Below are 13,901 nucleotides of genomic sequence, written 5' to 3'. Positions count from 1 at the left end.
GACGCGTAAAGAGAAAGAAGGTCAGCGTCAAGTGGATGAGTAGTACGACGTGATGATACTAATCGTGAATCTAGTCTCGTGTGCCGTCAGTAAAAAATTAGAGTGTTTGAGTTTGTATAATCAGGTGATCATCAATCAGTCTCATCACCGGCAGTGTGGATGACGTGAAGTGCTGGAGGTGGGTGGTGACTGAAAAAAAAAGAGATAATAGAGTGCAAAATGGAGAGGAGATATATACCCTGCGACTTCTTGCCGAAGACGATGACGTCGGGAACGACGTCGTAGTACTGGTGAGCCCAGAACTTGCCCGTAAGACCCATACCGCTCTGGACCTGCGTGGGGAAAGAGGCGTAAGAATTGTGTTGCTAAGATAAACAATTTGAGACATATATAACTGAGATATATCATTATATATCACTATATGTATCAGACAGTTCGGAATTGAGTGGGTATTTTCATAACATTCAATGGAAGGGCACTTAGAAGTCATCACCGACACATTACTCCCCTGACGAGGAGCAATGATGTCGATGTGCACACGTATATATAGTAGGATAATATATATATGCACACCATATAGGATATATATCTTGACATATAGAGAAACACGAGTGATGTAGAAGGAAAACGTTGGTGCGTACCTCGTCAGCGATCAGGAGCACGTCATACTTGTTGGCAATCTGGCGCAGCTGCTGCCAGAACTCGGGGCGGAAGTGGTTGTCGCCGCCCTCGCCCTGGATCGGCTCAAGCAGGATGCAGCACACGTCGTCTCCGTCCGTCTCCAGGTGGTGCACGATCTCCGCGATGGCCTTCTCCTCGTCCTTGATCGCCTGCACCAGGTTCTCGCCCGCCAGAGGGAACTTGATCTATTTGTGTCGACACCAAGAACGCAAGGAATGTAAGCTCGCCGCACACGCGTTGTGTGTGTGCGTGCGTGCGGTGCGTGTCGTGCGATGGAGTACCTTGGGGTTGGTGATGCGGGGCCACTGGTCGAAGAGGGCGAAGTACTTGTACTTGTTGGGGTCGGCGGTGTTGGTCACGGAGACGGTGTAGCCGCCGCGGCCGTGGAAGGCCTCCTTGAAGTGGAGCACCTTCTTGCCCTTCTCCTGCTTGAGGCCATTCTGGAAGTTGAGGCGGACCTTCCAGTCCATGGCCGCCTTCATGGCGTTCTCGACGGCCAAGCTGCCGCCCTGGATGAAGAACAGATGCTTGAACTGAGGTGGCATCGCCACACGCTCAAACGTGGCCACGAACTGCGCCATCTCGACCTAAAGAGTGAAAGAATGCAAGTCAGATCGGAGGTTGAAAAAGATGCAAGAAGGATGTAGAGATGGTTGTTTTTTCAGAGACTTATATAAATATCATGAGGGTTGTCATACAAAGTTTGCAGACTTGGTTTGTCATCAGCGAGATTGAATAAAAAATTTGAAAAATGAAATGGACGAGCGAATGGTACCGTGTAGATGTCGGAGTTGGCGGGGTTGTGGAGGGCTGCCTTCAGCAGGCGCTGCTTGAAGTCGGGATCGGACATCTTGGGGTGGTTGTGCTATAAAATCGGAAAAATCGCCGGAGATTAGAAGAATGTCTTCCGGAGCTGAAAAAAAATCGCGGTGCGATTGCGTGGGGCTCGTACCGAGATGGGCCACGACGCGAAGAACGAGAAGAAGTCGAGGAAGTCCCTGCCGGTGCGCGCATCGTGCAGGTAGAGATCCTTCGACTTGTCCAGATCGTAGACCTAGCCCAACCACGCAACGCCCGCAATCGCGTCACCGACGGATGGAATAGAGCATTTGGTCAGCCAACCGAGCTCGGGCCATTCTTTTCTTCACTTCTCTTCACACGGATGCGCCGTGGTTGGTCTTGTGTGACAAGAATGGTTGAGTGGGTGGTGAGCAGCAGCTGGTGTGGGTGGTGCCGATGGACAAACGATAGCGCAGAGCAAAACCTACAAAAGGGCAGCGATGCCAAAACTCCGACAACAAAATAGAGAAAAATAACGAAACGGAGAAGCCAGGAATCCCAAGAATTCACGGAACTAAACTCCAGGCATTGCCAGCATTCCAGACTTACGAGACCAACAAGACGTCGAGGGAAGAGAAGGCGGGGGAGGTGGTACCACGTCGAAGCCATCAACGAGGAGCTTGCGGCCGAGGGTCTCGTGGACCTGGTTGGGCTTCAGGTTCTTGACCTGCTCCCTGGTGAGCGGCGCCGACGACGACATAGTGGTGAGGGTGGTGGGGTGGTGGGTATGTGTGAGGCACTCGGAGCGAGGTAAAGAAGACGACAGCGCCCGACTCCTCACACTTATGTACCGCGGCCGAGGTCGGAAATAACCGGTCTTCGGCCAATGAGTGTCCGCCGTACGTGGGATTGGGCAGTGAGTCATCTGCAGTTGGGCTCACTCGGCCAGAGACGAACATGTGGGACACGGGGTGACTTCCCCCTTCCCTTGCCAAACTGGCACGCCATCGCCATCGCGCCCCGGTGCGGGAAAACCCGTTCGGTCAAGGAGAACAGGAGTTTCAGCGCCAAGAACTCAGGCGCATGGGGGAGGTGAAGTGCTAAGATAAGTTAAACCCCTTTGGGTTGATGGAGAGGCTGCAATCACCATGACAGCTCACCACGAAACGTGACCGCTAGAACGTGTAAGAGGGGTAAGGAGCGGTCAGCCTCGGCGCAGCGCCGTCCAAGACCCGCCAGTCTCTCGCGCACAAGGCGGAGATCGGGCAATCTGACAAGCCTGACACTTGTATTTGCTTTAGTTCTCGGATTGCCTCGTTTTTCATGATCTTTCTTGCAGTCATACTTTAACGGGACGGATGGCCGAGCGGTCTAAGGCGACAGTTTAAGGCACTGTTATCTTCGGATGCGTGGGTTCAAATCCCACTCCGTTCAATCTTTTTATTGTTGAAGTTGTTGAAGTTTTCAGCAGTGCTGACAATCACAAAGGAGGGATCAGACCATTGGCCCAGGCAGAGTAAAAGACAGAGTAGGCCTCGGCCTCAACGCAATGACGGCTTCCTGGAGGGTGAGCCCGAAGATGACATTGTCGAGGTCGAGCTGCGCTAGCGACGCGATCGAGGAGCCCAGGTCGTCAGCCACCGCCCTCATCAGGCCCAGCATCACGCCCCAGAGCTTGCCCGTCATCTGGTGCGTGGCGCCGGCCAGCTCGACCGCGAAGGCCTCGGCTCCTTGACCGCAGTAGACCAGGTCAGCCTCGGCCTCGGCTAGATCGCGTCTGGCTTTGTCCAGGGCCGGACACGGATGGCCGCAGCTCTTCGTCAGCTCCGCGATCAGCCCCTCGAGGGCGGCTATGTCGTCGGCCAGGCGACCCTGGCACTGGCCAAGGAAACCGCCCAGCGCGTTGTAGGCCTCCAGGCCCGGCCCGCTGAGCATCCAGGGACTGGCGGCAGCCACGACCGCGCTGGCCTGGGCCTTGGCCGCAGCGATCCACCGCTGCTGGTCAGCCTCGAACCGGGCCTTGATCTGCGCCTGGAGCCGCGGGTCTGCCGCGGCTGCCTGGTAGGCCTGGTAGACGCCGGCGAGGGCGGCCAGGTGGGTCGCGTTGAGGGCGTCGCAGAACAGGGTAGTGGCCTTGTGGGTCTGGACCGTGTCGACGGCCTGGGCGGGATAGGCCCGGGCCAGCCCGACGAGCCGGCCGACGGTGGCGGCAAAGTCGGCGGAGAACTTGAGCGTGGCGTTGAAGCGCGGCAGCGACGCGTTGTTGGCGAGCAGCGCCAGGAAGCGGTCGGCGAGCGCGACCTCGGCCTTGGTGACCCCGAAGGTCGGTTCGGGAACCACCGACACGTTAAGCTGCTGGCAGGGTTCCGGCGCCGGAGCCGCACCTGTGTGCAGCGCCACGTTCGTCATCACCACCATGAAGACGGTGGCTAGCATCGGAGCGAGGACGGTGGTGCGCATGGTTGTGTAGTGGTGCTGACCGACCTGAAGAAGAGGAAAAAGACAAGCAGATTTAAACCCCACTACTTGGGCGCAAAGAAGAGCCTTCTCTTCTCCCCTTTCCTTGCGGTTTCGTGAACAGGCCTGGACCGTAAGCAGTACCAGAAGAAGAATGGGCTGCTCGTCCTGGTTCTAAATCTATTTGGAGCAGATAAGTGGGGCCAATGGGCAACACACAGCTTAGAGCCGGGCGAGGGCCTGGACCAGCTGGGGGTACTTGACGGAGCCGAGGCCGGTGAGGGGATCCCAGCCGGCGGTGGCGTTGAAGCCGTACTGGCAGCAGGTGATCTGGCCCGGGTTGCCGGCGCAGCAGTTGTTCTCGCCGGAGGTGATGTCGTTGAAGACGGGCGAGTTCTGGGCGTGGAGCTGGTAGAGGGTGGGGTTGAGGAAGCCGACGGGACCCTTGCCGATGGAGGCGCGGTAGGCGTTGATGAGGGTGACGAAGCCGGCGAACACGGGCGACGAGGCCGACGTGCCGGAGAGGATGTAGGTGCTGCCGCCGATGACGACCTGGTAGTTGTGGCCCATGATGGCGACGTCGGGGTAACCGCGACCGTTGGCGTTGAACATGGAGGTCGGGGGCAGGTTGGGCGCGTTGGCGAGGTACTGCTTCACCGCGGCGTCCTGGTAGGCCGGGCGCTTGAAGTAGATCGAGAAGCCGCCACCGGTGGTGATGAGGCCGCCGTTGTTGGACGTGCAGGCCACCTCGGGCTGACCGAACTCGGGACCCATGGTGGCGCCGACGGCGGTCACGTAGGGGCACGTGGCGGGGAACGACGGGTTGAAGCCGCAGTACGAGGGGTCGTTGCGGGCCTCGAAGTTGGCCACGCCGTCGTCGCCGGACGAGACCATGATCGACACGCCCTTGAGGCCGAGCTTGCAGGCCTCGACGTTGAAGCGGGCCATGTCGGCCTGCGGGTCCTCAGTGGCGATCGAGCCGTAGGAGATCGAGTGGACGGAGGGCGGGTTGGGGGTGCCGGCGAGGGCCACGATCCAGTCGAGGAAGATGTCCTGGGCCGACTGGGGGATCGACCAGTAGGTGGTGGCGGCGCGCTGGGCGATGGCCATGATGTACTGCACGTCGAGGTTGGCCTCGGCGCAGTTGTTGGGGTTGAACTGGCACTGGCTGGGGTCGTTCGGGCCGATCACCTTGCTCACGGCCTGCTGGGGGAGACCGAACTGCCGCTGGAAGGTGGACAGATCGCTGGGCGAGAAGCTCTGGCCGAGCGACTCGAAGAGCGACTGGGTGACGGGACGGTCGACGGTGGTGTTGGTCACTGCAATCAATTGAGAATTATTCGAGAGTTGGCGTAGGTAATGGAGTAGAGATGGTGGAGATGGCCACGTGATGTAGGAGGATTTGATGGAACGCGTACCTCCGTAGAACTTCCAGATGGTCTGGGGCGAGACGTTGCCGCTCTGGCGGGCAGTGTGGGTGCCAGCAGGGGTCATCATGGCGAAGTTACCCTTGATGTTGGGGAAACGGATGGTGTTGCCAATGAAGTCGATCGCAGACGCCACCTAGCCATCATCAACAAAACAAAGAAACATTCAATATGAATGTGAGTACAAGATGATGGCCTTACAAGAATTGGCGCTACAAAACATCTTTTTGACGTAGTCACTCCAAGTAGTAGAGACACCGATCGGCAATTTCGAAAATCATACGGCACGGACTGGGTAGCACGATCTGACTGTGATTTACACTGAGAGATGAGGAGGCAGGTGTAGGTGAACGTACATTCTCGGGGATGGAGATGGAAGCGGTACGGCGGACGGTGAGACCGAGCGCCTTGGACGAGAAATCGTGGAACTGGGCACCGAGGAGACGCTCGAGGCGGGCCACGGGAGCCGACACGCGGATGAAGTCACCGTTGGACGCCGTCTCGTACTCGAGATCGTGGGCGCGCAGCCACTGCTCGACGGTGCGGGTGTTGTCGAAGTTGGACAGGAGCTGGCCCACCTGCTCGTGGGTGTACCTGAGGCCGGCCTTGGGCGAGCCGGGCGTCGAGATCTCCATGAGCAGGGCGTCGCAGGCGGCCTCAGCGTCGGCCCTCATGCGGACGGCGATGATGATGGGGTGGATGTCGTCGGCGGCCGACTTCTGCAGGCGGACCCAGTCGCCCCTGGTGCAGGCACCGCGGAAGGCGCACAGGGTGGAGGCCGGGGCCTCCATGGTCCTGGTGGCGAGCGCGCAGTGGAGCGCAAAGATCACCGCCAGCACGGCGATGAGGGCACGGGTCTGCATCTTGCTTGTGTGTGGTGGCTGCGAAAGATGAGGAAGAAAAGATCGAGCAGGGGACCTGGCCGCCTTTTGTGTCCCGTCGTGTCGCCTCCGCCGATATTAATTGATTGGTTCACGAAATAAAGCTTGAGGAAATTCAAGATATTTGTAGTATGCACAGCTCGAAAATGCTTAAATAATTTGAATATTCGTGATGTCCCACCAAACCGGGAAGGAAAAGCAAAACGAAGATCTAAATGGATTGGGTATCCTCCGCAAAAGCCCCACCCTATCATCACAGAGGCGCCACCCGATAGGACAAGGCCATAATGTGGCCACACCACCTTCACGGTCTCCCCCGACGGGGGAGAAGGCGTCGGCAGGCGCAAGGTGAGCCGTACCGGACCAATGTGCTCCCGAAGGCGCAGGACGGATCGGGGCCGCATCTATGGCAGGCGACGGGCCAGCGAGTGCGGATCCAACAATCCATGTGCCTCGGTTCAGTGCGAGCCGCATACTTGATGCAGTTCTCGGGCAAGACCGGTGACTGAGAAAGTACGAAAGCGAGGGGCGGGAGGAAGAAGAGCGAAGACGACACAGGGGAGCTAGCTGTGGCACACAACCAAATTCGCCGACAATGAAGCACGTCGATGCGCCACCATCGGTTTGTTACGAATTATGTCGCCTTGATCTGGGTCGTCGACGAGGAGTGGGATGATGCTGGTGAGGCGGCGGGAGCTGGGACAGACGACAGCGGCCTGTACCAGAGGAGGTCGAGGAGGAGGCTCAGGAACATGCCGAGGAGGTGGCGGAAGAAACGGGAAAGGAAGAGGAGGAAGAAGTGGTGGCCGCGGTTGCGCTCTCGGTGGAAGAGGCCGAAAGGAGTTCGCCAGTATGCCCGAGATGGACGATTCGACGCAGCGCTCGCGCTGACTGAAGGGCCACCTGGTTCGGCGATGACGGAGAGCGAATCTTCACCTTCGGATCGAGCGTGTCGATGCAGGCCTGCAAGTCAGCGGGCACCTTGTAAGCGTTGCCCGTGGAGGAATAGACCATGCGCAAATCGAAGTCGAGCACCTGATGGCAGCGCACTGCCACTGAGACCGGGGCGAGCACCATGCCGGCACCACTACAGCCGGCCAGCTTTGGTGCGGACCTGTCGTCCGGCGCCAGACCGACAATCGAAGGCCAGCCGGTTTCGGGGTCCAGCCCGCTCTCGTGGAAGAGAAGGAAAACGAAAAATAAAATAAAATAAAATAAAACAATTCGACTTTGTTATTCTGCATGGAAGAGGAGATCAAAGAACTCGAGCAAAAGCTTGAGGTGCCACAGGTCTCCTTTCAGCGCGATGCTGTTGCCAAGGCCCTTGCTGTCCTTCTCGCACAGGTACCTTTTTGATTTTATTAATTCAAACAATGCAGTTTCCCGATTCAGCTGGGCTGGCGAAAGAGAGGGGGGGGGGAAGAACGAGGCCTTGCTCGGGCATCAGGTCCCACATAATTTACTCACATACATTTATATATATAAAAAATAACAAACAACGCAGTCAACGGCCTTGACGCAGGACGCGGCGTCGGACTCGCCCTACTTCCGGTTCCTCGAGCGGTGCTTCACCCACTCCTCCCTCGCCGTAAGCGAGGCCGCTCTGGCCGGGGTACGCCCACGCCCAAGCCCACCTCTGCAATCCATTGTCTTAGTGGTGGCTCCTTCTTCTTCTCGGGCGCAAGTTCGCTGACTGGTAGAGCACTCTACACGTTTTCTTCTTCTTCTTCTTCTGCTTTTCTGCAGCTGCTGCGCTTGGTGAAGGAGAAGAAGTTGGAGGCCAAGCACGCCATCACGGAGCTGCTCAACTACACCCCGTCCCTCTCGCTGGCCGCCTTCGCCGTCGCGGTGTCGGCCATCACCGACCTCCTCTTCGCCCACTTCATCAGCACCGACACCAACGCCGACAACGCAGCGGCGTCGTCGGCCCTCGCGGCCCACTTTCCCACGCACCCCTACGCGACGCTCTTGAACCAGCGGCCCGACGCCTGGCAGCACCTGCTCCACGCCTTCGTCGACCGCCTCTTTAAGGAGCCCGCGGTGGTGCTGTCGACGTTCGGCCCGTGGATCTCGCAGGTGCTGCTCAACCCGCACCTCAACGCGACAGCGGCTGCGGCCACCGCCGCGCCGGCAGCTGGGGTGGGGCCGCTCCTGCTGCGCAGCCAGCTGCACGCGCAACTGGTGCGGGTCGGAATGACCACCGAGGACGGCACCGTCGGTCTGGCCGTCTTCGAGCTGCTCGTCTCCTTCCTGCCTTTCTACAGGTACGCGCACTGTCGCATGCAACGCACATACGCCACACACACACACACACTGAACCGAATGTGACAGGTCGGAGCAAGACGTGGATCTGTCGTTTGTGCTGAACTGCTACGGCGAGCTGCTCGACCTGGCCGAATCCCTGCTGGACGACGAGATCGCGGGCGGTCTCGAAGAGGACTTCTACGCGCACGGCCAGGCGCTGCTCGAGGCCCTCGTGCAGCTGCTGCACGACGAGCGCAAGCGCGGCCGCTCGCTGATCATCCCCCTGTCGCTCCTCCGGCGGTTCCTCTTCATCTGCCCGTCGCTCTTCACCCGCTTCGAGCACCTGGCCGCCCTCCTCGCGCTCCTGCTCTTCACCACCTCGTCCGAGACCGAGCAGTGCGACCTGCTCGGCGTGCTCTCGATCCTGCTCAACGCCCTGCCCGCCGCGGCCGCCGCGTCGCCCGCCGTCCACGACTTTGTGCTGCCCTTCCTCGTCTTCCCGCTCCTGCACAGCGTCGCGTCGTCGCCGTTCGACCCCCAGGCCCGCCTCCTCTCCTCCAAGCTGCTCACCAGGGTTGAGGTCATGATGCAGACCAAGCTCAGGCCGCAGCCGCAGCAGCCCGCCGGTGTCGACAGCACTGCCCGGGCCGCACCGGCCGATCTCACACTGGACCTGGTCGAAAAGGTCGGGCTGGTCGACCTCTTCAAGAAAGCGGAAAAGCTTCAGCGCTGGGTCCTACGCAAGGACGGAGGTACGTGTGTGGTGTGGTGTGTGTGTGTGTCGCGTGTGTCGTGTGTCGTGTGTGTCGTGTGTAGTAACAAGTGGGTGCCGATAGGTGGCAGGGAGGCGCAGGAGTACGTGCGGTCGATGACGGAGCGGCTCGTGGCGAAGGACCAGCTGTCGCCCTTCTTCCTGCTCTTCATGGCGTCGCTCGTGGTCCACCCGCAGGCCTCGGCCGGCGTGCAGCTGGGCCTCATGGACCTGGTCGCCAAGGCCGCACAGGTCGACGTGCTCCGCACCATCTCCTTCCTGCCCGTGCTGGTCTACAAGCTGGGCAAGTCCCAGGATCCCAACGTCCAAATCAAGGTCTCCCTTGCAACAACACCCAACAACATCGACAATTGCTATGCAACCACAACAACCACCTCATTCCTTGGATTCTTCCACTTGCGCAGCTGCTTTACATTCTGCCGGCCCTGGGCACGCACACGACCTGCGTGGCGCCGGTCCTGCGCACGATCTCGTCGCTGGCCTCGGTCCGGTCCCTGCACCCGATCTCCGTCCGGCTGCTGGGCCGTCTGTGGGACAGCCAGCCGCGCGTGTTCCCGCGCCTCCAGGCCGCGCTCAACGAGTACCACCCGGAGAAGATGGACGACGACCTCCGCATCAGCATTGCCTCCGTCATCCGGTTCGCCCGCTCCTTTCTTTTATTTCGCCTTTGGTGTGTTGACGCTGACTGACTTTGACTTGACTGACGACGAACCAACCAATAGGGACGTGTGTATGAAGGACAGCGACTCGGGCATCGACCTGATCACGCCGCTCTCGAGCCTCATCACCAAGGACGTCAACCCCACATGCGTGGCCCTCGGCCTCGAGAGCTTGACCGCCCTCTGCCAGGACGACGCCGTGGACTTCAAGACGGCCTGGGGCGTCATTGGGCAGACCCTGGACGACGTAGCGTCTCACCCTTTTTTCTCGTTTCGTTCTTTTTGTTTTCGTTTTCGCTTTCGCTTTTGCTGTCTTTCGCTTTCGCGTTTTGTTTACGCGTCCCCCTCCTCCTCTACAACCCACGCAGGAGAATCGTCCTCTCGTGCTGGCGTACATCGCCAAGTTCTTTGCCTGCGGAGCTCCCGAGTTGAACCCCGACGACGATGAGGTTTGCGCCCACGTTTCGTGTATTTTGTGTGCCGTGTGTGCGTGTGTGGTGTGTTGGTTGTTGTTGTTGCATTTTTTGTTGTTGTTGACACCTTTGTTTGATGATGCGGGCACAGTTTGATGACTTCACGAAGATGATCATTGCGCGACTGTGGCGCGGTGCCAAGCACGACAACTACCTGGTGCGCGAGGCGTCCTTCCTCGCGCTCAAGAGTTACGCCGAGCACAACGCCAACTCCGTGGGTCCTCTCTCGGAGGCCTCGCCTGCCCTCTACGCGTCCCTGCTCAAGGACCCCAACGAAAGCAGCCGTAAGGTGCGTGTTTGACAACACAACACACGGCACACACGACGCGTTCGCACACGCCACACACGCCACACGCCACACGCCACACGCCACACACAAGCACTGGCTGATGGCGTGCGCGGTGGATGATCGTTATCGTTCATCAAAGGCGGCCGAAGAGTTCGTGGGCGTGCTGGTGGGCCTGGAGACCGGACAGAGGCGTCGCCTCTCTGGTCCCTCCCAGTTCCCCAATCCTGCCCTCAAGCACCTCGAAGCTCTCCCCACCTATCTCGCCTCCACCTACGAGGTACGTCTCGCGTGTGTGTCGCATGTGTCGTGTGCGGTGGGTGTGTGTCGTGTCGTGTCGTGTCGTGGCCTTGACCGTGTGAATTCGACAGGGCGTCACTCGGCCCTCCGTGCGCAGCGGATTGGCGACGGCCGTGCTCTACTCGTTCCAGCCTCCCGCGCCCCGCTCGGCTGACAGCACAGGCACGCCGCCCCGTGCGAGGTGGAGCTCTTTTGGGACCCACTTCCGCTAACTCGAGACTTTTCTCCCATTGGTCCAATGTTTGATTCAAAACAGCCTCGGCAGTGCGTCGCCACGTCATCAACAAGGGCCGAGCCTACCGACGCGCCCTCACCGACCTGATCGCCGACATGGGCGCGTCGCCCCACCGGGACTGGGTGGTGCGCGCCACCGCGATCAATCCGTGGGTGGTGTTCTTCCAGCAGGCCTTCCCGGTCCTCGTCGAGGCCGAAGCCGCCAAGCGCTCGACCAACTCCGACCAGGAGCACACCGTCGACAAGCAGCTCACCCTGGTATTCCTTTTATTATTATTATTATTCTTTAGTATATAATGAGAAATAATAATAATAATAATTATGTGCGTTGGCGAGTGCAGGAGGTGGCGGAGCTGTTGACCGGCGAGCTGAAGAAGAAGTGCGAGGAGTCGCCCGGCGTGGCGGAGAACGCGGTGTGCGCCCTGTGCGCCCTCGCGCTCTCCCTCCCCGCCTCGATTCATTCGTACATCGAAGTCATCTGCGACACCCTCCTCGCTCTGTTCCGCCAAAACGTACGCCACACGCCTCGTTGCATACTCTCCACTGGGTCGCGATAGACCATCAGTAACACACGCACTACCGCACACGCACACGACGGCAGGAGGGAAACAACGAGTGGCGCCAGTACGCGTGTCTCATCTCGTTGGCGACCATCACGCATGCGCTGCATCCGACCGACACTACGCGCATGAGCGACATCGTGTCCCTACTCACTGAGGTGCGCACCGCTCTCAACCACATGCCTTGGCGCGCACGCACGCACGCGTATCTTGTTGACGCCAATCATTCGGTTCAGAACCTGGCTCACAACCAAAACGAGTGGGTCAAGTTTGCTTCCGGCCTGGGGCTGGGCATCGTGTCCTCGGCGCTCTTCAGGCACAGCGCCGACCAAGACATCGACGAAGAGGACGCCACCGGTATTGCGCACACCGCACACACTGCACACACCGCACATCGCACACATACGCCTCACGGCGATTCATTTCTGCAGGAGGCAAGCGCTCTAAGTCGCTGCAGACCGAGTCGGACGTGGTCAAGCGCCGGCTGCTGCAGAACATCATCGACACGCTCAAGTCGGGCGTCTTCTCCGCCTTCCCCGACCTCCCGCTTGAGCGCATGCTCGCCGGCGACCCGCACTCAGCCTCGGCCTCGGCCGCGCCTTCCACCACTGGCGCCAGCGCGTCGTCGTTCCACTGGGGCATGTTCGGCAGCACGCTGGGCATCGCCCACCTCGGCGACGCGCTCGAGAGCATCGGCGACGGCGCCCAGCTGCAACGGTGGCAGGCCCTGTGCGCCGGCGTGCTCCGGATGCAGCTCAGCGGCCTCGGCCTCGGAGGCGCCGCGGGCGCGATGGGCAAGCAGCGCGAGTCGGCCGGCGGCGACGAAGGTACGATCCAGACCAGCTCTAGCTTAACTGTCGACATGGGGGAAAGGACTACGCAGACTTAAGAACGTCGTGTGCGTGGTGGCACACGCGCAGAGGGCGAGGGGACGGACGCCGGCAAGCTCCTGGTCGACGGCCTGCTGATCGCGCTGGCCACGCTCACCGCCCGCGCCTACCGGCTCGATTTGGTGTCGACTGCTGACGTGTCCAGCGTGCTTAGCGACCTCCACGCCTTTGCCGACAAGCAACAGGACGGCACCGACGCCGCCATGACCTGCAAGGGTTCGCCCCAGCCCCCCCCCGCGATCTAATCACGAAAGCGAAAGCGGTCCGTTTTCGTTCTTTCTTATATCCCCTTCTCTCTTTTTTTTTCTCGGTGCAGGCGTGGCCTACGTGGCGTATGCGTCGCTGTTGCACGACGTGGTGAACGAGGGATTCAGCGTCGTGTCAATAACCGACGTGCACAAGACGATGAACAAGTGCGTCGGGCTGGTCACCTCCACCGAGCACCCGAACCTCCGCGTCGGTGTGCTGGTGGCCCTGGCCAACTGTAACGTTCCCGCGCACTCGCGCGCCACCGCACCCACCACACGCGCTCACACCGTGCCTGTGTGTGTGTGTGTGTGTCGTGTGTGTCGTGCTAGTCCTGGGCGCTCAGCTGCTGGTGCCGCCGTCCGCGCCCAAGTCCTACGTGCAGTCCCTGTCCAACCTCTCGCCCGCCCTGTCCAAGAAGGAGGAGGGCATGTACGCTCCCGATCTTGTCGATAAGATCATGAGTACGCCTCTCCTCTCGCACGCACCGCACTGCACCGCACCGCACACACCACACACGCGCGCCATCGCACGCACCACCGCACACGCGAGTGAAGTGGGTGATGACGACGGTGGTGCTGACGCGGGTGGGCGCGGTCATGCAGCTGCGCTCAAGCAGAGCTTTGCGGCGGACCCCAAGCCGCGGGTGTGCAACCAGGCGGCGCGGATCCTGGGGTCGCTCTGCCGGCCCTTCCCCGCCGAGGCCTCCGACACCAACATCCCGTCCAACCTCAACTACCTCCCCAACACCAGCTTCGTGCGGTACATACCTCGCATTCCTCTTGTTTTTATCTTGATAAAGGTGATGCATTTCTATATGTTGAGATAAAAAAGCATGTTTATTGGTCTGCACTGCTAATAAATTTGCTCTGTCGGCGCGAGCAGGGCGTTCTTCGACATTCTGAAGGCTGCGTCGTCGGCCACCAAAGACTCTTCGGTGCCCGTCTCGCAGGTGGAGGCCATCCTCGCCTGTCTGACCGCCGCGCCCAAGTACGCGCCCCCTCCTCCGTA

This window comes from Acanthamoeba castellanii (genome assembly GCF_000313135.1).
Source record: "Acanthamoeba castellanii str. Neff unplaced genomic scaffold scf7180000084670, whole genome shotgun sequence".
In the NCBI taxonomy this organism is placed as follows: domain Eukaryota; phylum Discosea; order Longamoebia; family Acanthamoebidae; genus Acanthamoeba; species Acanthamoeba castellanii.
Note: the sequence above shows the minus strand (reverse complement) of the source record.